Source organism: Castor canadensis, chromosome 1 (genome assembly GCF_047511655.1).
Source record: "Castor canadensis chromosome 1, mCasCan1.hap1v2, whole genome shotgun sequence".
NCBI lineage: Eukaryota > Metazoa > Chordata > Mammalia > Rodentia > Castoridae > Castor > Castor canadensis.
In genome coordinates, this window is record NC_133386.1 from 47,944,903 (window position 1) to 47,972,388 (window position 27,486).

Below are 27,486 nucleotides of genomic sequence, written 5' to 3' on the forward strand. Positions count from 1 at the left end.
TTTAAATTAGATTTAATATTCACTGTGTTCACTGCCTGTCTGGCCTTCTACGACATTTACTTCTGATGACTGCTTTTGCTAAGGGGCTAAGTTAAAGAAGAGTAAATGACCTGACAGCAAAATTTAATTCTGAAGCTCTACTTCCATTGCTATTCTGAACAGCCACACAGAATCACTAGAACACCCACTTCTGTCTTGACTCATTCACACTTCGGTTTCCTTCATTCTAATCAAAGAATCAATAGACAGATTATTTCCTTACCGCCAACCTTAATTTTAGAAAAACTTGTTCCAGCTATTGTTCACCTGGCAGCTTCCTCCTTTGTTTGGGCAACACTTCCTAGGTTCTGGCAGGATGTCATTCATAGATTTTGACCAAAGTAGTGACCTTATTTCATTTTTCTCTGTTTCTATTTCAATGAGTTTGAAGAAGGCAAGATTAGTGGATTAAAATTCCTGATTTCAGAAATAATTTTAATTCATCAGTAAAAATAAAAGTTTAGCTGTAAAAATAGTTTGCTAATGAGTACCACTCTTTTTGTCCCTTTATTATACTTAGGAATTTCCTGAATATGTATTAGTAGATTTCTGACTCTGAGATGGGCTGTGAAATGTTTCTGATACATTTTGAGATTAACAAAATGTGTGCATGTCACATTAGGTATTAGCAGAAAAACCAGTTGGTGAAAGGAATTTCATGTCTAGAACTTACTCTGTGTTAACATCTAGAAATTGTGGAATATTTGGCCTGAGAAAACATGAATAGAGTTACTTGTTGCCTGAGCATCAAGGACCTGTAAAGTTGGGTATAAGTAAGCTCTCAGAGCATGTCAGGATTTTTGCTTTCTGTCTACAATATTACATTTTGGCTTTTGGAATTCCTTTTGCATTGCTACCTCTAATTTTTAAATTTTCTCCCAGTAGAATACAAATCAGCATAAACTCCAGTACAGAATGAAGGAAAAGTTCCTTTCCAGATAATTATATTTAAAAACTATTTTCACGAGCTAAGCTTTAAGAAAAATTCCTTTAAATAATTTTATTGTAAATTTTGAACAGTTAATGAGTCAAAGTCAATCAGCTTTTCTTTATTTCAGAGATTTAGGTATAAAGTAGTATTAATGTTGCAAGTACTAATAACATTCCCTCTGTGTGCTTCCTTTAGAGGCATGGGTTTATCCCAACTCTTTTGAAACAAAGTTTGGTTGCATTTAGGTTGTCTAAATATTCCAGAGTACATTTGTGTAAATGTTAATAATTCTTCCATATCTCTACTGAGGAAAAAATAAGCCAAATTTTATGCAATTTAAATCTTACAATTTATTTACTGTCTCTTTGTTATTACCTTGATTATCTGAAAGGGAAAAGTCAGACCACTAAAATAGTGAATCAGGATACAGAAAACTAATTTAAATTCCACTGACTCTTGAAAACTCTAGCCTTGTGAATTAAGACAAAGAATTTCCATTTGTAGTTAAAACATTGAAAAGTATTTGATGGGGTACTTTTAATGTACTGAATAAATAATAAACAATAATCACATGCACCATATTATAAGTTAGATATTCAAATTGAAACTTGAATTCATTGCTTCACCTGTGCTACTCTATGCATTAGACTTAAGTACACAAGTCTATGTTGAAAGTGTATTAGTTTCCAGTTATATATACATATAGTTAAAATTTGCCACTTGGAGTGAGGATATGTTGAAATAGTATTGACACCATTTACAAAACTGTTGAGTTAAAATACTAGAACCACCAAAGTGTAGCAACTTTGTCAACTAATCATTTAGCACTCTACAGCATGTTTGTTCTTTGAGATGAGAAAAACAAATTGTTTTTGTTTCATCACTGTAAGTTTATGCTTATTATTTCTCAATTTTAAGTTAGATTAAAAATTCATAAGTAAAATTATGCTAAAATTTATGTCATAGTTTTGTCAGGAAAGTAAAAAGTTATAATAATACAAATATAAGATTTTTTTGTCCCATTTAAGCGTGGTAAATTTACCTATAGGAAAAAGTTTCTTGTTAAAGATACATATTTTTCATCATTGACTTAGGTACATAGCAATGAAACAAAAAACATTAGCACATTCAAAAGAATAAGCACAATATCCCTGTTCCTATAACTCCATCTGTACTTCCCCAACATTCCCTCATCTTCTTTATGAAATACTCAAATGTATTTTACCATATTCATATACTATAAATCATATAGAAGGGTTATTAGTTTTCTGGATTCTATAAGTAAGCATAATGTTTTACAGACTTAACCATACCATTTTGTATATTAATAGCTTATTACACATCTTTCCTGAATAGCATTCTATTGTTTGGACATATTACAAATTGTTTATTTTTTGTCTTAGAAAGAGATGTGGAGTTTGTTTTTCTCATTTGTTTTTCAGTTGTAAAACAAAAATTAGGAACTAGTACTGTGCAAGATTTTCTAGTATATTGTTGCATTTCTTAAAACAAATTGATACATAAAAACTATACAGATTAGTAGGGTATCATGTGGTATTTTGGTAAACAAGTATACTCATTTGTAATGCTTAAATCAGGTAAAACATATCTATCCATTGATGAACCTTTTGTTTATTGTTAATAGTTCTGCTGTAAAGATTTCCTGAATAAATTTTTAAACATGTATTTTAAGTTATTTTTGCTAGATAGTTTAGAATGAAAATTGTGTACCATTGGTACTGCTATTTTTAACATTTTGTGTTAAAATACTAAAACTGGCCAAAGCAGCCTCACCATATTTATTTCCATGAGAAATATACAAGAGTTCTGATTTCTCCACATCGTTGATATTTGTTCTCTTAAAAATAGGTAATTATTTGAGTCATCTTAACAGGTATAAAGCAGTATCTCTTTCTGGTTTTAATTTTTTTCTAATGATGAATGATGTCTAACATCTTTTCATAAGCTTGCAGGACATTTGTAAATTTTTTTGAAAATGTTTATTTGATTACTTCATGAATTATTTTTAATTAGGTTGTGTATCTTCCTGATTTTGAGTTGTAAGAATACTTTATATATTCTGACTACTAGACCATTATATATGATTTGCAAATATTTCTCAGTCTATGGATTGTCTTCTACTTTCTTGATAGTGTTTTTATAGTTGTTGAGGCACCAAAATTTTAAAATTTTACAAAGTCCAAGTTACCTGTTTTAAAACTTTTTTAAATTGTTGTGCTGAGTGGAGATACATTGTAGCATTTATAAAAGTTCTTACAATGTATCAAACATATCAGTTGAATTCACTCATTCTACCACCTTCTCTGTTATGCCTCTTCTCCCCCTTGCCTGGAATAATTTCAAAAGGTATCATTTATACATTTACATAGATGTGTATACAGTATGTGTGCCATATCCACTCTCCCACACCCTTTCCTCATACCTTCCCAGTCCCATTGGTACCAAATGCCCCCACCCTGGGCAGGACCTGTTTGGACCTCCTGTTCTTTGATTTTGTAGAAGAAAAAAATCACATATTTGCTTGTTTAAGATAGCTACACAGGGAGTTTCCTTGTGACATTTCCTTATATATAGAGAGAGAAGATGAACCAAATATATATTATATATATTTTCTTCATTCTATCTTAGAGAGATTATTTCCAATCATTGTTAGGAAGATTTATTCCGATGTTTTGTAGATTTAGTTTTTATCTTTAAGTCTTTGATTCATTTGAGTTAATTTATAAATGATGTATTTATAGGTTCACCACTATTCTTTTACATGTGGTGGCTACCCAGTTTGATTGGTGATGAAATTTTACAATAAATTTTGCATACCAGTTTTTGCAAGTGATTCATGAGGACTAAAAAAGATTCTGTATTGTTTTATATTTGCATTTTTGGTATCCACTATATTGAATGGAAGATGGCAAAAGTATTTTATATGAATGAAATGAATAAGTACAACAATATTTAGTGTTGCAATGCATTAAAGAAGAATAATTTTGGAATAAATCATACTGTATGCCATGTGAAAATGTTTTTGATTATGGATATAATTTTAATTATATGCATATATTACATTTGTGATACCTTTATTTGACTTCCTATGTTACATGTATTATATCAGTTAAAAAATATAATAGCGTTAAAGTATAGAATTTACAGGTTTTTGTCAGAGCAATTCCATAGGTAATTAAAACCAGGTATTATAAATATTTCACACATTAACAAATCAATGGGTAAAATTGCCAAAAGACTATGTCAACAAACTAAAACAGTCAAAAAATTTATTTATTGAGTGTAAACCTAAATTTATGTTCCATCCATGCCATTATTATTATTACTATTAACATCATTATTTGAGACAGGCTCTCACAATGTACCTCAGGCTGGCCTTTAACTCTTAATTTTCCTGTGAGTCTTCCAAGCCACATCTCTGGACTTCCAGGCATGTACCATCAGCTCATGTAACTGGTTTTTGGTTTTTTTTCTTTAAGTTAGATCTTGAAATAATTTGTTGATCTGCTGAACATAATTGTTATAAAAATCAATCTCTGTCAAGAAGTTAGTGCAATGTTCAGTCCAAAACAAATAAAAAACCATAGTGGGATACAACTGTGTCAGATTTAAGGTATTCCCCTCTTTTCCCTAGCATTTTTACAAAGAAAATTGAAGTCAATTGCTCTGGTATAATTCATTCACCATGAAAAGCATGCTAGCTATTTAATATCTTTAAAGGTAATATATTTCATAAAGCACTGATACGTGCTTGTTGTACATGATTGAAAGAAAAAGCAGATGGAGGTATTTCAAATCTTAAAAGGAAAAGACAACTATCTCAATGAGCTTAATAAAATTAGTACTTTTCACCTTCGAAAAGAAATTAAGAATGCAGAATGTAGAATCACAGACCATGAGAAAAGATATTTGATAATCAAAATGACTACTTTCCATGTGTTTTGTCATTAGAAAAAGATTCATAAGCATTCAGTGGTTCGGAATGTATGCCTGCCACACTAATTACTTACTTCCTCTTCCCCCATAAAAATTACTTGAGAAGAAAATTTAGTAAACTGGGAAAAGGAAAAAAAAAAAAAAGATTTAACTTAATAATAGGAGAATAGTGGTAAAAATCATTATCACAGCATTCACTGAATAAGATTGACATTATATAATTTTTACATATGGTAATAAATCATTCAAATATAACAAATTTGGAAGGAAATTATATATATATGTTATACATATTTATATAAAATGTCAAACTAATTTCCACATAAAAATTTGTTAGAAATTCTGATTCCAACAATAGAAATTAGAAATTGTGAAGAGAAGGATAAGAAGAGGTTGTAGGAGAGACCAAGATGGCAGATAGCCAAAGGACCCTGAGACCTTGAGATCCATGATTCCAGAATAACACTTCAGATTCATAGTAGCAAGGACTGGGTAACTCTTTTTTTTTTTTTTTTTTTTTGGCCAATTGAAATACCACCATTACATCAGGTGCTCATAATATACAATGGCTGACCCTTAAATTAGCTTTTTACAGTGTATAACAAACAGTCCTAGAAGCCCAGGCACTGCTGACCTGCTGGAAAGTTCTTTCTCTTTCTCTTTCTTTCTTTCTTTTTTTTTCTGATTGTGCATAAACACAATGCACAGAACTGCAGAATGAGTTCTGTAAGCATCTGGGATATCCTGGACCTGCCATAATTCAAGGACACAGAACCTTGGACTCCTACCTGCCTGAGCTGTCATAGAGCTGACCCAAATGTAACTGCAACTCCATTGAGTGAGTGTGACACATCATCTGCTCTGGAGAAAAACCACATAGTCTAGCTCAGCTGGTGGGCAGATTGCACCCCTGTGGATAAAACTGGTAGCCAAATAAAGGGAACATTTCACCTCTGCCTACAGGTAGAAAGCTGAGCTCATCTATAAGGTGTAGTGGCAGGGCCATCCACTGAAAACAAAACATTCCCCTAGCTTGGAAAAACTGGTTGTGAGCTGAAAGTGACAGACTTCCAAGAGAAAACAGTCTACCAAGAGATCGATTTTAGCTCCCAGACTTGCCCTGCAGGCAGTAGGGACTGGTGGCAGCTCACATACCAGCTCCTCATGTTACCATTTCAGAGAACTAGCCTATACCAGATGGACCATCCCATCAAGAAAAGCCTGATCTCAAATATCCTAAGCCAATCCCCCCAAAGCTGTCCAATAAGGAGGGACAATCTCCATTGCCACAAAGCCAGCATACCAACTATAAGAAGGGGCAGAGACATAGAGAAAGCCCCTGTGAAAAGTGTCAGCACCTGGATTAGAAATCAGAGGAAAGAACACAGATCTCCCATTGAACAGAGAAGAAACTCATTCCTCTCCATAACAAGGAAGAAATTCCGGTTATCAATTTGCTGAACCCTCTCTTATTCCACTTTCTTTTCTCTCTCCCCATTTTTTTCTTCTCTTTTCTCCCTCTTCCTTTTTTCCCTCACCTTCCTCTTCTCCACCTCCCTTCCTCCCCACACTGTTCCTAACTCCTTCTTACTCATCACATATTGAAATGTATATTATACCAATTTTACACATTACTCCCATCCTTTCTATCCCTCTACAATCCCTGGCAATTCCACCTATCCCCACAATGACTGAACTATGCCTTCATACACATTAGGGCATTATTATCCTATAGCCCTAACACCTAATACCTGTTCTCTTTATTTTCCCATTCCTCCTTCTGTCCCCTTTTCTGGTCCCATCTTTTTAATTGCCTAAGTATCTATCTCTGTCCAAAAAACTATCATCTCCCCAATATCTAATGTTGATAGATATGTCACCAAGTGGTATTTTATAGATCATGTAAATTAATGGTCTGGCATTGAATCTGTGAATTTATTATTGCTATGTTATACCTCCAGGTTGAGAAACAGAACCTAGCTAACAACTAAAATAGTCAGAGCACAGATATTAAGACAAGGGAAAGATAACAAGTGATTAAAACCCCAAACTAACTAATCAACAACACATGATCAGAGCACAAAATAAAAACATGAGGAGAAAAAGAAGGCAGGGGAATACAACTCCACAAAAGACTGACAATAGCATAATAAATTTAGTAGAAAGTGAAGGGGATGAATCCCCACTTGCTGACTTTAGAAGAATGATGATAATGTTCAATGAGCTTAAAGAGAACAGATAAAACCAATTCAATGAATCACCAAAGAATATGGATAAAAATCTCAAGAAGACACAGAAACATCTAAATGAACTCAAAGAGGGTTTCAACAACCTTTAAAACAAAACTAAGGAGATTATTAAAAAAAGAGAAAAATGAAATAAAATCACACAAGATATGAAAGAGAAGTTTAACAAAGATATGGGAAGTCTCAGATAAAGGAATCAAACAGAAATCCTGGAAATAAAAGTTTCCCTAAAAAATACAGTTGAAAGCCATTCCAGCAGACTATAACAAGTGGAAGACAGAATTTCAGGGCTCAAAGACAAAATATATAGTAAGGCAAAAAAAGACTTCTTAGACAAAAGACTCAAGAGCTGCAAAGGGAATAAGCAAGAACTCTGTGACCCCATCAAAAAACCAAACCTGCAAATCATAGGCATCAAAGAAGGAAAAGAGGTGCGAACCAAAGGTATAGATAATATATTCAAAAAAAGAATAGCAGAAAAATTCCTGAATCTCAAGCAAGAGATGCCCATCCCAGACCAGAAAGCCTCCAGGACAGTGAACAGACATGACCAAAAGAGAAACTCTCCATGGCAAATTATAGTTAAAACAATTAGCACAGAGAACAAGGAAAGAATATTGAAGACTGTAAGAAAGAAAAATCAAATAACATATGAAAGTACACCCATCAAAATAAGGGCAGATTTCTCAAAGAAACCTTAAAAGCAAGAACAGCATGAAGTGAAGTATTTAGAGCACTGGAAGAAAACAATTTAAGCATTAGGATACTCTACCCAGCAATGCTATCATTCAAAACTGAAGGAGGAATTAAAATTTACCATGATAAACTAAAACAATACATGACCACTATACCTACAGAAAATTCTGAAAGGAATACTACATACACAGGAGATGAAAACAAACATAGTCATGAAAGGATGGGAATTATTAAAACTCAAGAGAAGGGCAGACAAGTAGAGAGTATCATAGAATTAGTTGCACACACACAGAAATCCTTACACACACACACACACAAAAACCCTAAATTGCAGGAATCACCACATACTCCTCAATATTAACACTGAATGTTAAGGCCTCAACTCTACCATCAAAGGCTACTGATTGGCAAACTGAATTAAAAAGGAAGATGCAATAATCTGTTGTTTACAAAAACCCACTCTACAGAAAGACACAAACATTGCCTTGGGGTGAAAGGGTAGAGGAAGATGTACTAAGGTAATGGCTCCAAAACAGGCTGTAGAAGCAATATGTATATCAGATAAAGTGAACTTCAAACATGAATTAGTCAGAAGAGACAAAGTAACTTCGTACTAATAAAAGGAGCAATATATCAAGAGGAAATAACAATTGTTAACTTATATGCACCCAATGTTGGTGCACCCAACATCATTAAATATACAGTACTGGATTTAAAAACACAGATAAACCACAACATAGTGGTGATGGGAAACTTCAATATTCCTTTGTCACCAATAAATAGGTCATCCAAAAATAAATCAACAAAGAAACTCTAGAATTGAATGACACCATAGGTCAAATTGACCTGACAGATGTCTACAGACTATTCTATCCTGCAACAGCACAATATACTTTCTTTTCAGCAGACATGGAACTTTCTTTTAAATATACCACATTTTAGGTCAAAAAGCAAGTAATAAGAAATATAAGAAAATTGAAATAACCTCCTGCATATTGTCTGATCACAATGTACTAAAACTAATACTCAAAAACAACAACAACAAAAAACAGCAGAAAATATTCAATGTGAATAACACATTGCTCTATATCCAGTGGGTCATCAAAGAAATAAGGCAGGAAATTTAAAAGTTCTTGGAATTTAATGAGAATGAATACACAACCTACAACAATCTATAGAACCCAGCAAAGGAAGCCCTAAGGGGAAAGTTTATAACCATGAATTCATATATAAAAAACACAGAAAGATCTCAAATAAATGACCTAATACTGTATCTCAAACTCCTAGAAAAATGAAAACAAGCTAAACCCAAAAGTAGCAGAAGGAGAGAAATAATAAAAATAAGGGTCAAAATCAATGAAATAGAGACCAAAAAGAGTCCATACAAAGAATGAACAAACCAAAAAGTGGTTCTTTGAAAAGAATAAGATCAACAAATTCCTGGCAAATCTGACTAAGAAAGACCTGAATTGTCAAAATTAGAAAAAAAATAACAACAAACACCAAGGAAATCCAGGAAATCATCAGGAACCACTTTGCACACCTATAGTTAGAAAAATTGGAAAATCTAGAAGAAATGGACAAATTTATAGACATGTATGTCCATCCTATACTGAACCAAGATGATATTAATCACCTGAACAGATGTATAATACAATGAAATTGAATCAGCAATAAATAGTTGCCCACAAACAAAAAGTCCAGGACCTGAAAGATTCACTGCTATTTCCTACCAGATCTGTAAAGAAAAACTAGTGCCAAAACTGCTCAAACTTTTCCATGAAATAGAAATGAAAGAATCTCTGCCAAACTCATTCTATGTAGGCCAGTATTACACTTATCCCAAAATCAGACAAGGACACAACAACAAAAAAAAGACAATTATAGATCAATCTATTTAATGAACATAGATGTAAAAATTATCATTAAAATAGTGGCAAATAGAATTCAACAGCATATCAAAAAGATCATATACCAGGATCTAGTCAGTTTCATTCCAGGCATGCAGGGATGGTTCAACATACACAAATCATTAAAGTTAATACTGCATATTAACAGAAGCAAAGACAAAAACCACATGATCATCTCAATAGATGCAGAAAAATATTCTGACAAAACTCAACATCCTTTCATGATAAAAGCTCTGATGAAACTATGGATAGAAGGAATGTACATGCAGCATAAGTAAGACTATAAATGACAAGCCTATAATAAATGTCATCATATTAAATGGGGAAAAACTGAAACTATTTCCTCAAAAGATAGGAATGAGGCAAGGGTGTTCACTCTCTCCACTCTTACTCAACACAGTCTTGGAATTCCTACCCAGAGCAATAAGTCAGGAAGAAGAAATAAAAGAAATGCAGAATGGAAAGGAAGTAGTCAAACTATCCCTATTTACAGATGACATGATCTTATACCTAAAAGACCTGAAAAGCTCCACCAAAAATCTCCTAAACACCATGAACAGCTTCATCAAAGTAGCAGGATACAAAAATCGGTTTAGAAAAATCAGTAGCCTTTTTATACACCAACAATGAACAGATTGAGAAAGAATATAGGGAAATAATTCTGTTTACAATAGACTCAAACAACAAATAAACCTAGGGATAAACTTAACATGGATGTAAAAACCTCTGCAAGGAAAATTCTAAAGCATTGAAGAAATAAATAAGACTACAGAAGATGGAAAGATCTCCCATACTCGTGGATTGGTAACATCAATATTGTGAAAATTGTGATGCCCATGAAAATCCCAATGCCATTCATCACAGTGATTGAAAATCAACATTAAAGTATTGCAAAGGCAATACTGAGCAAAAAAGAGCAAAACTGAAGGTATCACAACATTCAACTTCAAACTATAATACAGAGCCATAGCAATAAAAACAGCATAAAAACTGGCATAAAAACAGATATGAAGGTCACTATGACAGAATAGAAGACCCAGCTGTGAATCCAAGTGACTATACCAACCTGATTTTTGACAAAGATGCCAAAAACATATGATGAGGAATAGACAGACTCTTCAACAAATATCACTGTAAAGACAGTATATCTGCCTGCAGAAAACTAAGTTTGATCCATGTCTTTCACTCTGTGCAAGTATCAACTCAAAGTGAATTAAGGACCTTAATATCTGAACTGAAACTTTGGAATTAGTGCAGGAAAGAGGAGGAAATACATTGGCATTAATAGGCACAGAATAGAACTCAAATGGCTTAGTAACTAACATAAAGGATTGAGAAATGTGACTGTATGAAATCAAAAGTCTTCTGCACAACAAAAGCAATGGCTTCTAAATTGAAGTGAATGCTCACAGAATGAGAAAAAAATCTTTGCTAGCTATATATCTGACAAGGGATTAATAACCAGAATATACAGGGACCTTAAAAAACTAAACTCCCAAAAACTCAATGACCCATTGCAGAAATGGGCAAATGAACTGAAGAGAGCTTTTTCAAAGGAAGAAGTCCAAATGGCCAAAAGCACATGAAAAAATGCTCAACATCCTGACCAAGAAAGAAAAACATTAAGATTAGACCTCACTCCTTTAAGAATGACTACCACCAAAAACACAAACAACAACAAATGTTGGTGAGGATGTGGGGAAAAAAGAACCCTCATGTACTGCTGGTGGGAATGTAAATTAGTACAATCACTATGAAAAAACAGTATGGAAGCTCCTTATAAATCTAAAACTAAAATTGCCATATGATCCAGTAAGCACACCCATGTTTATTATAGCATTATTCACAAGTTAAACCATGAAAACAGCCAAGATACCCTACCACTTGTGAATAGATTAAGAGAATGTGATATTTATATGCAACAGAATTTTATTCAGCCACAAAGAAAAATGAATTTTGCAAATTTCATTACCTAAATTTGAAAACAAATGGAGGTTCAGAAAGCCAAAAGCCACATGTTTTCTCTCATATGTGGAATATAAACCTAATACAAATACAGCAGCATTATAAGAAACAGGTCATTCTAAGGGGAGATCACACAGAAGTGAGGAAGGATCAAAGAAAGATTTTAATAAGGTGAATTTGTTTGATGTACTCTATATGCAAGAATGAATATAGAGTTTTTATACCTTCTGAAACCACCATAAGTAGGGGACTATGGTAGAAAAAAGAAAAATGGAGGTGAACCAGTTTGGGTTATAATACACATGTACATGGAAATGTCACAAGGAAACGCCCTTTGTCTATATCTTAAAGAAATGAAAATGTCATTTTTTTCTTTGTTTCATTTATAAATATCAAAGAATAGGAGGGCAGAATAGGTCCTCTCTGGAGGGGGGACTTAGCACCTGTGGGAGGGAGGAGGAGGTGGGGAAAGACTGCAATAGGGTTAATATCATGCAAATACTGTGTACATATGTCTGTAAATGGAAAAAAAATACCTGTTGAATTGGGGGGATAAAGGAGAATGGTGGAGGGGGTGAACTCAAATATGGTATAAAGATGTATTACAAGAGCTTTTGTAAATACCACAATGTCCTCCCACCCAGTACAATTTTTTTAAAAAAAGGTTTTTTTTTAAAGTTTTCTCATATTAACTAAAGGTCTTAGCTTTGCCCTTTACAATTTTGTCTTGTTGTATATAGCATTTATGTTCAAATGTACATTTTAAAATCCTCAGATATAACCAATAATAGAATTTGAAACATGGCTTATACCTTCCAAACCAATAGAAATAAAATGTTGGAAGACAAAGTCCATGTAATAAACTATAGAAACCAAAGATATTTATTACAAATTAGAGAAAAGAAACAGAAAGAAGACTGTAAAAATATCAGAGTCATTAAACTACATCCCAGGGCCTAAATTGCCTACCACCTGTTTTTGTAAGTTTTATTAAAACATGAGCAAACTCATTTATTTACATTTTTTTCTATGACTGTCTTCATGCTAAAATGGCAGAGGTGAGTAATTTTGACAGAGACTTTAAGGACTACTTATAATCTTATAATATTTTCTACATATTACCATTCACATAAAATTTCCCAACCCTTGATCTATATGTATATGTGTATATATACTTATATATATATCTAAATATCTATATATATGTTCACACACACACATATATAGATATTTAGATATATACACACACACACGATTCCTTCCTTCAAATATAAGCTAATAGGATAAAAGGGAAGGAAAAACAAATTAAAAAAAACAGTAATGTGAAAGATACTGTTAAAAAGCTCTTCATAAAATGTGACTAGAATAAGTGAAGCATGCTATTTCCTCAAGTTTCTCCCTTTGTCAAGAGTTGAGTTATGATAGCTTCACAGATCATGCAGTATTATTGGTGAATTTTGTTGAAATTATGCATTATCTAAGAGGAGTACATCCTAGGCAGAGAAAACAGCATTCACAGAAGGCATGAAGGTAGAATTAAAATGGTTACTTCATAGACTGTAGAAAGTGACTTAGATGCCCTGTGGCTCTCACTAATGGCATCCTCAAGTGGTCTTACATGCTAATGAATACAATCACCTCCACCCTCCAGATTAAATCTTAAGTATTTGTTGAATGAATGAATGAATAAATGAGTGAAAAACTTAATTCATAATCTGGTCCACGAAGCATGAGAGTTTGCTAAGGTGGCCAAGAAGCCAAAGAGTATCACTACCCACTCACACTTATTTAATGACATGTTATTGCCACCCATGGTAAATTTCCTCTAAGCCATGCTTGTTTCACTCCTTCTAGCATGCAGATCGTTTCCCTTAATAAAGATAATAAAAGAAAAAGAAGAATTGAAGCTCAGGTTATAATCCAATAATGTTATAGTATTAAGTTTTTCTTCTAGTTATAAATAAAACTTAAAAGTTTTTTAATTGTTGTTGCTGTTTTTAGGGCAGTTTTTGTCTATAGAAGTCATAACTGCTCCAATCACCTAACTAGCAGATTAGAACTCTGTGGTCCATCAATTCAGTCCATCTGCAGCTGATAAGAACACAGTGAGACACCCAATGACGTGCCAGTGGACTAGTTAGCTTTAGTTGGTTCCATTTCCACAAACCCTACTTATAAAACAGTACTTGGAAATGCAAGTCAATATAGAAGAAAACATGAGGTTGTGGAGAACTTTTGTTAATTTATCCTTGACCTGAAAATGGCAGCTTTTTGCATAGCTCTTAGTGTTCTTTGAAAGGAGATATTATACAAATATATAAAGAAAAAGGAGTCCATCATAAATTATTTTTACCTTAATACCTACAGATGATGTGAAGTTAATAACCTTATTTTCTTTTTGAAAAATGTAGCTTGATACTTTACATAATTTTTTTAACATAATATAATTTGACTTGACTATTGTACAGGGTAGAAATAAATTATAAATCCAATTCATTTGAATTTCAAAAATTGTTTCTGTTTCTTTCAGTTTTCTCCAGTTTGCAAAGCCATAAAATGGCTTATTCAGTCCCTATAAAAACACACAGATCATTCCATTGAAAGGAAAGCCCACATACTCATTTTAACATCTTTTAGGTTACTGATAAATTATGTACTGAACATAAGATTTGCAATGAGAATTAATGCCTTTGAATCTTAACTTTTCTATCTGTAAAATCAGAATAATAATTCTCACCTTATGGAGTATTATGAGGATTCAGTTAGATGGCAGATATGAGTATATTTATAAGCTATAAAAATCCACAAAATTGGAATGTATTATTTAAATCTATCTAATATCTAATGTAATCTATAAGTTACATTAAGTGGTTTATGACATCTTGTGAGTTAAATAAGCAGAGTAGAATAACACTATTATTTTTGGATGTAATTTTAACATCAAATAAAATGTTTAATGAATATTTACCCTTTACCTAATTGGATCATCTCTTTGATATATTTTACAGTTAAATTTTGCTTTTATGAAGAAAGAGATTTTCCTTTTTCCTTTGTTGCATCTGCTTTCTAATATTACCTAACAAAAGTAGAGTTATCATTTGCTTATACATTTATAAAATGATGTCTCTTTATGAAATTATAGTACATTCTTAGGTTTCCTGGCCTTTCTAGGGGAAAATGTGACAATTTTATGTTAAAATAGTGACACATATGGACTACAAATTTCATTTTCAAATAGATTATTCTTTTCAAAGGAGAGATATCAAATTCCATTTCAAATTACATTACTACCTGTATTAGGGTATGGTTAGTTACTCACCTATGAGAACCTGCTGGTTTATGCCAGATGACAGAATCCTAGATATAGGATTTTTAAGATTTTTTCAGGTGAGCCAATTGTCTAGGAGGTGTTTTCCTGTGAGATTACCCAAAGCTTTAAATGAGGAAAAAATATAATATTAGGGCTTAACATTTAAAATCTGGATTAAAATGCTTCAAAATAATAGAAGGTGCCTTGTTGAATCTTGATATTTCTGTGAAAATGAGAGAATTGTAATTATTAAAAAATAAAGATGAAGCAGTAATTAAAAGACAAGAAAGACTTGGATAAGTACAAATCAAAATCTCAACCTTTTATATCTGTATCTTTTTGATTATAAAATTTAGGATTCAAGTTTGTTAAATAAGCCATTAATGAAAATATTTCCAAAATTGTACAACGGAGATTTAGAAGTCATCTCACCATTGTTTTCAGTCATCCTTGGGAAAAATATAGTTGTAAATGAAAGAGCAATGAATTTATATTTATCTTATATGATAAAATTATCTATAAAAATAATCTACATTTATCACATTACACAGTTCTTGAGACTCACAAACATTTCTAGTACTTTTTCCTACTTGAATATCAATGTTTTAATTGAATTGTAATAAAAATCACATTAGTTTCAGAGACTATAACACATTTTAAATAAGCCATTTATTTTAAATTTTATTTATTTATTTATTTTGGTGAGAATGGGGTTTAAACTCAGGGCTCCCCACTTGCAAAGCAGGCACTTTACCACTTGGGCCACACTTCCAGCTAAGCAAGCCATTTCGAGTTAAGCATATTATACTGATAATTAAAAAAAATTATTTTCTTGAAGACGAATTTGTGCAGGAAAAGAACTTTCAAAATAAAATCATATTTATTTCAAAGAGTGTCCAAATTCTTAACAAGTATACCTTTTTTTGTGGGAAAAATGTGTTAAATATCCTTTGTACATTTTATACTACAAAATCTAGTGTATATTGCTAATTAGCCCAATATTTACTGATGGATGTTGAGCTTTCATAACATCATGTTCTTTTGTAATGTAATGGTTTCAATAAGCAACGTTAGCAGAATATAGCACAGATGCAAGCATGCTAAACTAAATACTGGTTTTGGATAAAATATTTAAGTGGATCAACTATTCATTAAACATTTGGTAGCATGTTGATAAGTACTCTAGAGGATTTACCCTATGTAAAGTTAGTTCAGATGTAGCACTTCTAGGGCATTTGGGATCTAGTACATTATCTTATTAATAGTTAAGAATCATCCCCTTGAAATTCACATATACTCATGATTACTTTATTTAAGTGTTAAGAATTAGGTTGACACCATTCTGGATACATGTTTGCTTAATACTATACCTCACAGTCTCTAATTACACAGAAAAATTCAGGTAAAGGCCACTTTCTACACTCAAACTATTTTCAGATACTATTAATATAGGAAAAAAATTAGAACTATTTAGGAAATAAAGACTCTTGGGATATTTTCTCACAGAGTATCAGAACCCTGTTTACACCTACACAACTCTGCAACAGATGATTTTGTTTCTCTCTTCAGTATGAAGTAATTATGTTGCACTTTCATACCTCTGAGATATTTCTAGATTTTACCAAGATGAGAGAACTAAAGCCACATCACCACAGGAAGCAGACAAATGGTTAATCAAACCATAAAAGTGATTAGTGGAATAAAAGGTGACAGCCTACCAGTAATGCAATTCCTGCATTTCCTCTGACTCTAGCTCTAGAGCAAGAATGGTTGGCTGAGCAAATTCCAATATCATAACTAAGAAATAATGCAATGCATTTCAGAGAAGAAAATTAACAGGGGCCCAGAACACAGAATGCAAGAAAAATGGTATTTTTTCAAAAAAATTGCATAAACTTATGAATCTGTATGTAAAATGGAGAAGTGTGTGTAATAAGATAAGGAGCTCATCTTTAAACTGTGAGAAAGAAAGAATTTGAAAGTTCTGGTAATGGTGACAATCCTGCAAAACGAATGGCCAGCAAGGAAGAGAAAAAGAGGTAAGGATTTCAGTAATGCGTTTCAGGAAAATTAAATGTGGATTAAATTGTATTAACATAAGGAAATAACCACTCAGGCTTGAAAAATGAAAAGTGCCTTTTCACTGTGTCTGATAATTATGTCTTCTAGCAGCAGGCAGTTACTTGTTTTCTATATACATCTGACACTGTAATGCTTATTATCTTTATTTCCTAAGATGTCCAGCACTGCTCATTGCAGCATTGCATAGAGGGCTTTGAAGATCTCTATAGAATTCTTAAGAAATTCAAATGATCAAGGCTTTGATGAAAAATAATATACTATCTTTGTGCATATTTGAATAGAGCAATGTAGGGGGCCAACAAATCCATAAAAATGCAAATCAAAATCTATGGTACAGAGTTCTGTATTAAAAGTACTCCTATGTTTTAAGGAAACTCTCTTCATTCATCCATGAGTCGACATTCTGAATTTTAACACATATTCAAGTTGTAGACGTTTAAGTGACCTGAAGAGGGAGTTTAGATCTTCCTCAACTCTAATCTGTAAACCATAGGAAGTTAGCAGAGCTTTGGGCCCCTAAAGAGCTTCACAAATGAGTGCCTGGCACAAAACAGCACATTTATGCTCATCAATGTCTGAGAGGAGTACATAGGTATTCATCTTATGCCTAGAATTTGACACATCTAGAAAAATATTTCTTACAGATAAGGGTTAGGACAGTCCAGATAACCCCTGAGAACTGAGGAAAAACAGTTTGGATTTAGAATTATGGGGACAGAAGTGCATACCTATGCACTTCTGTAAATGAGTTCAGCTCATTTACCTGAATTTCTGGACATCTCAGACCATACAGGCTTATAATAAATGCAGTTGAATTTAGTAATGATGTTGATTTACAAGAAGAAATTTATTTATCTATACCTTTCCTGCTTTGGGGAACTAATAACAAATATTCAAAAATGCACTTGAAAAGAAAAGATAAAGGCATGAAAAAACAAGACTAGGGAAGATTAAGCACACCTACGTAACTGTCTTCTGTTGAGTGGTAAGAGAATTCTCCTAACCCACATAGGTCTGAATACTGATGCAGGCATTATCTTATGGGAAATTCCACTATAATATCAGGCTGAGGAAAACAAAATTAGAGTCACTGAGTGTGAGGGTAAGATAAAGTTAAGAATCTGTTGCTCTGGTTTTAGTTTCATCAAAAATTAAAATTACGGCTTGTAATTACCAGCCTGAGTGGAAACATGATCTCTCTATACCACTGTATGTCTGAGGTTTATCAAAATAAATTCATTCAGTAGTGAGGTGTAATTTTCCACTCCTGAATGTAAAAACTATCCCAGTGATATGCATTAGAAATACCGTATTAGAATGGATCCATCTGGATGGACCACATTTTTCCATTTATCTGAGTACCTATACTCCATGAGCTTGATCAGCTTAAAAACCCTTAAAGTTGTATGTGTGTGTGTGTGTATGGGTCTACCTATCTGTTTTTGTGTCCCTGTGTATGCATGTTGTAGGAAGATATGCCACATGTAACTTCTAATAGTAAGATTCCTTGTTTCATATAAGGTATGGATTTTTTTCTTTGTATTTATTTCAGAACCCTAACAACGAATGGCCACCTATTAATGCTTATTAATGCTATATTGGCACAAAACTCTTCATTTTCTTTAAATAAAAATCATTTATTTATTTTTTTTTTTTAAATAAAAATCATTTAAATGTCAAAATACTATATATTTTTATGAATATAAACAAGGTGAATTTCCTAAAATTCATAGTTATAGCTTACGTTATTTGTAGAATGGTGCTAGGCTTGGAACCTTGACAGAAGGAAAAAGAAAACAACATGTTTATTTCTTGATCATGAACATCTCACAATCTAGTAGAGGATACCATAAACATGTGGTAGAGGATACACTACTATTTGTGAATGCAAACAGTGGAAGCTCAGAGAGCACCCTGGATATAAATAAGAAGAGCCAAGTATGGCTTCCCGGAAGCTACTCAGGGTTATTTTTGTTTGTTTGTTTGTTTTTGTAAAACTTTATTGAGGTAAAATTGACAAAAAGTTTTGCGTACATCCAAAATGTACAGCATACACAGATATACTGTGTAATCTATCAAGACTAAATCAACTTTGTAAATGCCACAATGTACCCCCACTGAGCACAGCAATAAAAGAAATAGAAATCCCAAACAGATGAATACCTGATAAGAGAATGAATATCAATTCAAATTTCTCAACAAAGCAAATCCCAAGAACAGAAATGTCATAGCTAAGTTCTACCAAACCTTCAAAAATAACCAATGCTAATCTATTATTTGTCCAGAAGAAATACGTAGATGAAATTATTCTCAACTACTTTATGAGGCCAGTGTCACCTTTATATGAGAGCCTCAGGAACATACCACAGAAGAGAAACTACAGGATGAAATCTCTAATGAACGTGGATGCAAATATCTTCAATAAAACAATATCAAACTGAGTTGAACAGCACTTTAATTCCATCTACTTTAAACTGATATATAAAACATGGAATCATGCATATTAGTGGGGTACCAAATGATGTTTGTACCTTTATAAATTATGCAATATTTAAATCAAACAAAACATATTTATCTCCTCATTTATCATTTTTTGTGGTTAAAAACTTTCAAAATACTTTCTTCTAGATTTTTAAAGTATAGAGTAAATTATTATCTATGGTCACCCTACTGTGCAATAACATACCAGAACTTCTTGCTCCCATCTAACCGTAATGTAGTACCCACTGGTTAGCCTTTCCCTGTCTTCCCCTCACCCATTTCCTCCCCAGCTTCTGATAGCCACTATTCTATTCTCAGCTTCTGAGGTCAATATTTGAGATTCCACCTCTTTGAGAACATGTGGTATTTGTATCTGTGTAGTTGGTTTATTTCACTTAACATCATGATCTCCACTTCCACCCATTGTTGCAAATGAAGGACTTCATTTTTTTAAAGACTGAATAGTATTCTATTGAATAGATGTCACACATTTTCTCTGTCCATTATTTAGTTGATGAACACTTAGGTTGTTTTCATTCTTTGACTATTGTGAATAGTGTTGTAATGTACATGAAAGTGCAGAGTCTCTTTTTTCCTTAATAATTTTCATATTATATTGCATATATCAATTATACAAAGTAATTATACAAAGTAAGGGGTTTCATTTAGACATTTTCATACATGCATGTAATGTACTTTGTATTCACCTCCTGTATTACTCTGTCTTATTTCCCCTCCCTTTTTTTCCCTTCCAACTCCCTAATGATCTCCTTTTTACTTTCGTGTCATTTTTTACCACCTACATTCCACATATGAGAGAAAACATGAAATTTACCTTTCTGAATGTGGTTTATTTCATTTAATCTGATGATCTCTAGCTCCATCTATTTTCCCACATGTGACATTATTTCATTCTTTTTATGGCTGAAAAATCATTGTGTGTATATACCACAGTTTCTTTATGCATTCATCTGTTGATAGCCACCTAGGCTGATGCCATATTTAGTTATTGTGTATAATGCAGTGATAAACATGGGTATACAGTTATCTCTATACTAAGTTGACTGATTCTTTTGAGTGTATACCCAGAAAAAGTGTATACTCTGTTGCGTGTGTCATATGTTTCTTTGACATTTTAATTTTATTTTCTTTGAATATTCACCCAGCAGGAGGGCTGCTGGTAAATCATTTTCTATAGATAGATGGGAATTCAATTTTTCAAAAGGTGTAGTTTAAATTATTTTAACTAGACATTACATATGTTTGAGCAGAGACTCCTTATAGTATAAAATATTATCTATTCTTTATTTTAAATCAGTCAACTCTGCATTGGAAATGGTTAAATCTTGGAAAACTCAATTCAGAGAGACTGCAAAATACAGACCTGTTTGTCCAGGGATCATTTTGGTCCCCAGAAGACACTTTTGGCCATCACTAATGGTGAAAGAGTCACTACTGGTATCTAGTGAGTAAAGATTAGAGAGTTTGCCTAGCACAACGGCCAGCACAGCTCATCCCATAACAACTATCCTCAAAAAAAATGTCAGTCATGCAGATGTTAAGAAACTGGTTGAAATAAAGTGGGTGAATATTATTTTTCTTTTCTCCATTCCTGATTATTTCTGTCTCTCTCCCTTCTCCTCTTTCTTCCCTCCTTTTTGATGATGCATTTCAAGATGAAATTATCAAAGAAATCAAAAACATCAACCTGAGAAATTGTAAACAATGCTAGTAAGAATCAGAAACTAGAAGGGTCTTTACATTTGTGTAAATTTTGTACTTTTAAGTTGCTTCTTGCTATTTTTTCAATTATCCTTTGTCAGAAAACCACTGGATTTCAATCACTCCTTTGCTTTTGCTCTGTCACTTATAACCAAAAGTAAGAAAACCTTACTTTCTTTTCTATTTTTGGTTCTATAAGGCCCTTCTGCTGAGTTCAATCTATTATATTTTATTATAAAATGTGTTAAGTAAATGATATACATCCAACATTTTGAAGGAAATTACAAAAAATAGAATATGATAATCTTGGTCATCTTTTAATGAATTTCTTTCATTCATTTAAATTCTACCCATAATCTTTTCCTTTGGACCTAATTGTTCTCTATAGAAAATTTCTCTTAAATTTGACTTCTCATTCATTTACTGCATTAATTAAGTGAAGACAAGGGAATAAGAAAATGAGAAAAAGTCTCATTACTGATTTAATTGAATGGGGAAGTTGAGATGTAAAATAATGAAAGAAGAGTGAAGTGCGTTTCTACCATCAATTAATCATTATACACAATTCTTTTCTTACATCATTCTTTTCATTAACTATTGTATTTACTTTTGCCATGTACCATTCCAACCATTCCAATGTTTCTTATTTGATCCAAAGACACAAAGTTACATTTTTTCAGTTCATTTTTATATTGTATTTATATCTTCACAAGCACAGACAAAGCTACATCTATTCTCTTCTCTCCTGGGCCTTATGATTTTAATACAGTTTTGGACAGTTTTACTACACAGTAGTAAAAGGTGAAATTTGTAGAAAATGCTTGATATTAAGAATGCATAGTCTAAATAGAGTATCTCAAAACCAAGTGCCTATGAAGGCCAAAAAAGTTCTCAAAAAGGGGCAGGTGTGAGAGCTCAGATAATAGGATAGGACTGGAGATCGGAGGGAACATGTCCCATGTGAAAAGAAGCCAGCTACTACTTACATCTCAGTGTCAGATGCATCTTCATTTTCTCAGAAGAAGCCAGAAAATTCATTTATATATAAAATTTTCCAATTTAAAATGTTTATCTGATTTAAAACTCTCTGTAATTCAAACAGAACTGTTTCCTACACAAAATAAGTTTTGTACACTTCCTACAGAACTAAGCAAGATCCACATTTTTTTATAAATAAGCCCATGTAAACAGAATAGAGGTTGTTGACATCCTCTTTAGAAAAATAGCTTAAATGCCCCTAATCTTCTACCTCTAAATATATGTTAACTGAAAAACTGTGATTGAGAATTCCTAAGTATTATCTGAAAAGCTTTTGTCTCTCTGGATATCACATCATTCCTTTTCCTTTCATAATTAGTAGTTTTTTCACATCTAAGAGACTTTGGAAACATTGTTATTTTATTCAATATTTAATTATTAAAATATTCTACAACTTAAAACAATATTTCTTATATCAACACATATTAAATATGATGAATTTAATATTATTTTAGTGAGGATTCTCCAGAGAAAACAGACCCAACAGAAATCTATATATAGATATATAAGAGAAGATTGATTATGGAAATTGGCTCATGAGATTATAGAGGCTGAGAAGTCCCATTTTATGCTCTCTGCAATCTGGAGACACACTTAAGGCAGTGATGTAATTCAGTCCAAATTCTGTCCAAATTCAAAAACCTGAGAATCATAGGAGTTGGTGGTAAAAGTACTAGTCTGAAACCAAAGGCTTTGAAATTGTGGATGTCTGGGAGACACAATAAGTCCCTGACTCTAACCAGACTCTCCCAGAAGAAAGTGAGTGATCCAGCTCGAGGAAAGATAGATTTTTTTCCTTTCTTTCACCTTTTGAACTCTGCAGCCCCTCAATGAATAGATTTTCTTTACTTATTCTAATGATTCCATTGGTAACCTCTTCCTGAAACACCTCATAAACTTAACTAGAAAAAGTATTTTACCAGAAATATTGTTTTAACCATGATTTTCTTAAACAAGTAAGTTGGCACATAAAATTGACTATCACAATAAATTTTAAATGAACGTGTATTATGACATATTTTTCAACAAGAATTCACCATGATTTCTCATCAATTATGTTTCTCTTACCAAATTCCCATAGCCTAAATATACATTTTTTTCAGTATGTGGAATTCCCTTCCCTCAGAAATTCAGCTTCTCGGATGACTTGCTTATTTCTTTGAAGGAACTGCATTTTATTGTAACAATTTCTTTTTCTTGGGTTTTACTTTCATAATATGCATTGGTATTCTCATTTACAAAACAGCAGAACTCTGAACAGATTATATAATTATTAAATTATTGAAAGAACTTGACATTTAAAGGAATGCTATGATAAACATTTTACAAAACACAAGCGCATTTAATTCATTCTTTGTGTGAGGCTTTTCTGACATTACATTGTTTAAAGTAAATGTTCATTTTTCTGTCATCTCTCACTATACTATAATTTTAAAAAGACATAGAAGTTGTCTTATACTGATGTTAATTATGGAAATTTCTCTTATTTTAATGTACATCCTAATATCTAAAGTCAATCCAAAAAATCTGAAATTATGCACATCATAGACACACTACTACTCAGGGCAGCTTTAAAGTTTTAATAGAATATTTATTTTATTTATTTATTTTAAATAATTATTGTAGCTAAAAGTTATTTCTGGAGTATCTACAATTAGGCTGCATTAGTAGGAGATAAAGTTGGTGTTTCTTGATGAATCTGTTCTACCACTGAGGCTCAATTTATTGTCCCAGAACTGACATTTAATGTATGATTAACCTTTACCTCAAATTCTAAAATTGTCAATTTTCTTTGTGGTAGCCTCCAGTAAGGAAATTAATCAGAAGTTTAGGAACATAAATTATTTATTTAACTTTTGTCACCCAGATAGCTGTAAAAACAACATAAGAAACTTTTTGTTACTGCTAAGAAATGCACAGAGCATATGGCTTTTCTGTCTAGTTGGTATTCCTCTCACTGTGGCCTAAATATTTTCAACTTCTCAGGAACGCTGACTTCTTTCCCAGTCAGTTGCAGTCACGGACATGAGCAGGAAGAAGGGAGATTCAATTAGCAATTGGAAACTTTCTTAGGATAATCTACTCTGAAATCTCAGTTTCTCTGTTTCCTAAAGTTTTATATCTCCCACTTCTAAATTGCTATCTAGCCAGAACTTTATCTTCAGCAAGTTGGAAGTCTTAATTGTTCCTGCTACCATGTTCTTTCCCAATTCCTCAATCTAACATTGCTTGCCTCTCTTACAAATCAATATCTCATTGCCAGCCATGAAAATTAAACTTTACTATTCTGTGTCAATTTGAGGCTCCTTATTGATTTATAGTCTCATAATTCCAGTTATGTTAGTTTATCTGATCTTGTTCTTCCAGATTTTCTGGAGAATATCACAGAACAATGATGAATAAGTAATAGTGCCATCCTCCCATTCTTAGATTCAAACTCAGCTAAACTCTTATTTTTTCTGACAGTCCCATTCTTATTTTCTCATTGATTCTTTATGATAACTAACATACTTTTGCAATATCAATGGAATCTGCTACTCAAATGGCAGAACGGTCTACTTCAGTCAGAAATTGTCTACAACGTCCTCACTAGTAATCTACTCACTCATGTTTTTGTTTGTTTGTTTCTTTTGAGCAAGATACAGATTGTACTGACCCATTACAATTTGTCTCTGTTAACTCTCTATTAACATAAGTGCCAACTGTAGATGAAGTCTTCAATCATGCAATGGTTAATCCACAAATGTTAATTATTAGGCAAGAATTACATAAATTATTTGTTCCATTTTAATTCATGATCTTACAAAAACCCTCAAATGGGTACTCTAAGCAAAAGTGTGAAATATGTCCACTGCTCACCAGTAACTTGGGGTTCACAGTGCAGGAGATACTACACCACTTTCAACAGTCCAGTGAGACAGAACACTCACAGCAGTTTTTAAAAAGCAACTTTCTTCATAGATAGGCAACAAGGAATAAAAGCCAAGGATTCATAATGAGCCTGGTTCCCAGGCTCAGGAAAGCTATGAGGGCAGATGGAGTCTTATTTGTGCATGCCCTGCCTTGAACTGCAGCTGAGGGTCTCTGAAACAATGCACTCCAGGATACATACTGTGGGAACAACTGAGGTTGATGGGGGAAAGCATTGCAAGAAATTTTGTTCTAGAGGGGATGGGAATGGAGCTTGGGATTTTTGACTTAGCTCCAACTTATCTCAAAAAGTTGTACTCCCAGCACATTCTACAATTAGTCTGAGAACTAAAGTAAAGGAGGGAGAGCTGGTTTTGCCAGGGCTCTTGGGACCTGCTGAACCCAAGACGATTATTTCTTAGGCTACTTCCTTTATTAAAAATTCTATATCCTTTTTCTTAATATTTTCAGGTGTTTAGTTCCCCTAGTAATTTCAATAAATTAATTTCTTCCTCAACAAACCTACAATTTCTTCTGGATTAGCCCATGTTTTCCTTCATTACTTTATAGTAACATAAATATCTTTCTTTCTACCAAAGATCAACCTTACATCTGTTTTCTAAAACCCATCCTCTTGACTGTCACGCAAACTGCTTCTTTTTCTATTTTGGCATATTGGGGTTTTGAACTTGGAGCATTGCACGTTCCTTGCTAGGAACGTGCTCTAACATTTAAGCTGTGCCTCCATTACTTTTTGTTTTGGTTATTTTTAAGACAGAGTCTCATTCTTTTGCCCAGGCTGGCCTTGACTCTGATCCTCTCATTGTCAGCCTAATGAGTAGCTTAGATGTCTGTTGTGTACCACCATACCAAGGTATTGGTTGATATGGGGACTCATGAAATGTTTTCCCAGGCTGGCCTTGAACCATTCTCTGGATCTCAGCCTCCCAAGTAGCTAAGATTGCAGGCATGAGCCACCACTCCCAACACAAACTTTGCTTCTTAAATTCTTCTCTCTTTTCCTTCTATGACAATCGTATCAGTATACCAGGATCTTCTAGTCTCCTCATTTATTGTGTTAAAAACAGGACAAAGAAAAATGTCATATAGCAAAACATCCCATTTCTCTCTCTCTCTCTCTCTCTCTCTCTCTCTCTCTCTCTCTCTCTCTGTATTTGGCCATATTTCTGACCTCTCCCAGAACCAACCTGCTTAAATACACTTAAATATCTGTTTGTGTGTGCTTTGTACCAACCCAATCTTCTTTCTGTAACTACTCCACTAAAAGTGTGCTTATCAAGGTCATCAATGTAGCTAATATTTCCATGTAAATCTTACTCTTCATATTATCAAACCACCTTCACTTATTATTCTTAAAACGCTCTTCTCTTATGTCTTCCAAGACTCAAAAATGTCTTGCTTTTTCTCCTTAACATAGTGTTTTATGATATTCTTTGTTCTCTTTTCATCTATTCTGCTTCTGCTCATTGGTGTCATTTTTTATTTAAACCTGGACTCTGCTCTGTACATTCACAATTTCTCATAAGGTATACTATCTCATTCACAATGGGTGGTCAACTCCTGTGGATTTTTGTTTGGAAACAGCTTAATGAATTGATATAATTCTTACAATTGACATGTCTTCTGTTGTGATGACTGAAAATACAGAAGACATGTATTCACAAGTTAGGTGAAGGGAATAAAAATTTAAAAATATTGTCATCAATTACAAATGTTTCATGACCTCCTCGTTACCTCTCAGGGCAAGTTCAAAATGACAAGAAATAGATTAGGCATGCTTTTTAACTTAAATAAGAACTTTTTCCACATGTTCAGGCTTCTATGTAAACTTTATACAGTTTTGTGGTCACCAGAAAATTTTGTATTCCTACTGACGATGTCAATTTTAATAAAGCATTTTATTATTAAATAACTAAATGTTTCATGCCAAATGAAAGTATAAGGAATAGTTCTATAACTAGATATTTAAAAAGTAAGACTCTCTATGTTCTGATTTCTATAAGCAAAATGAAGTTATTAACCATTTCTTGAACATAAACCTGTCTTTTCTCTGTGGTGTTTATTAAAGCAATATTCTCATTCATTATGCCTTTGGATGAATAAATTTCTTCTTAATTATCTGTATTAGATGTTATATATGTTTAAATTTATTTAGCTATGTATGAAACTTTTTCACTT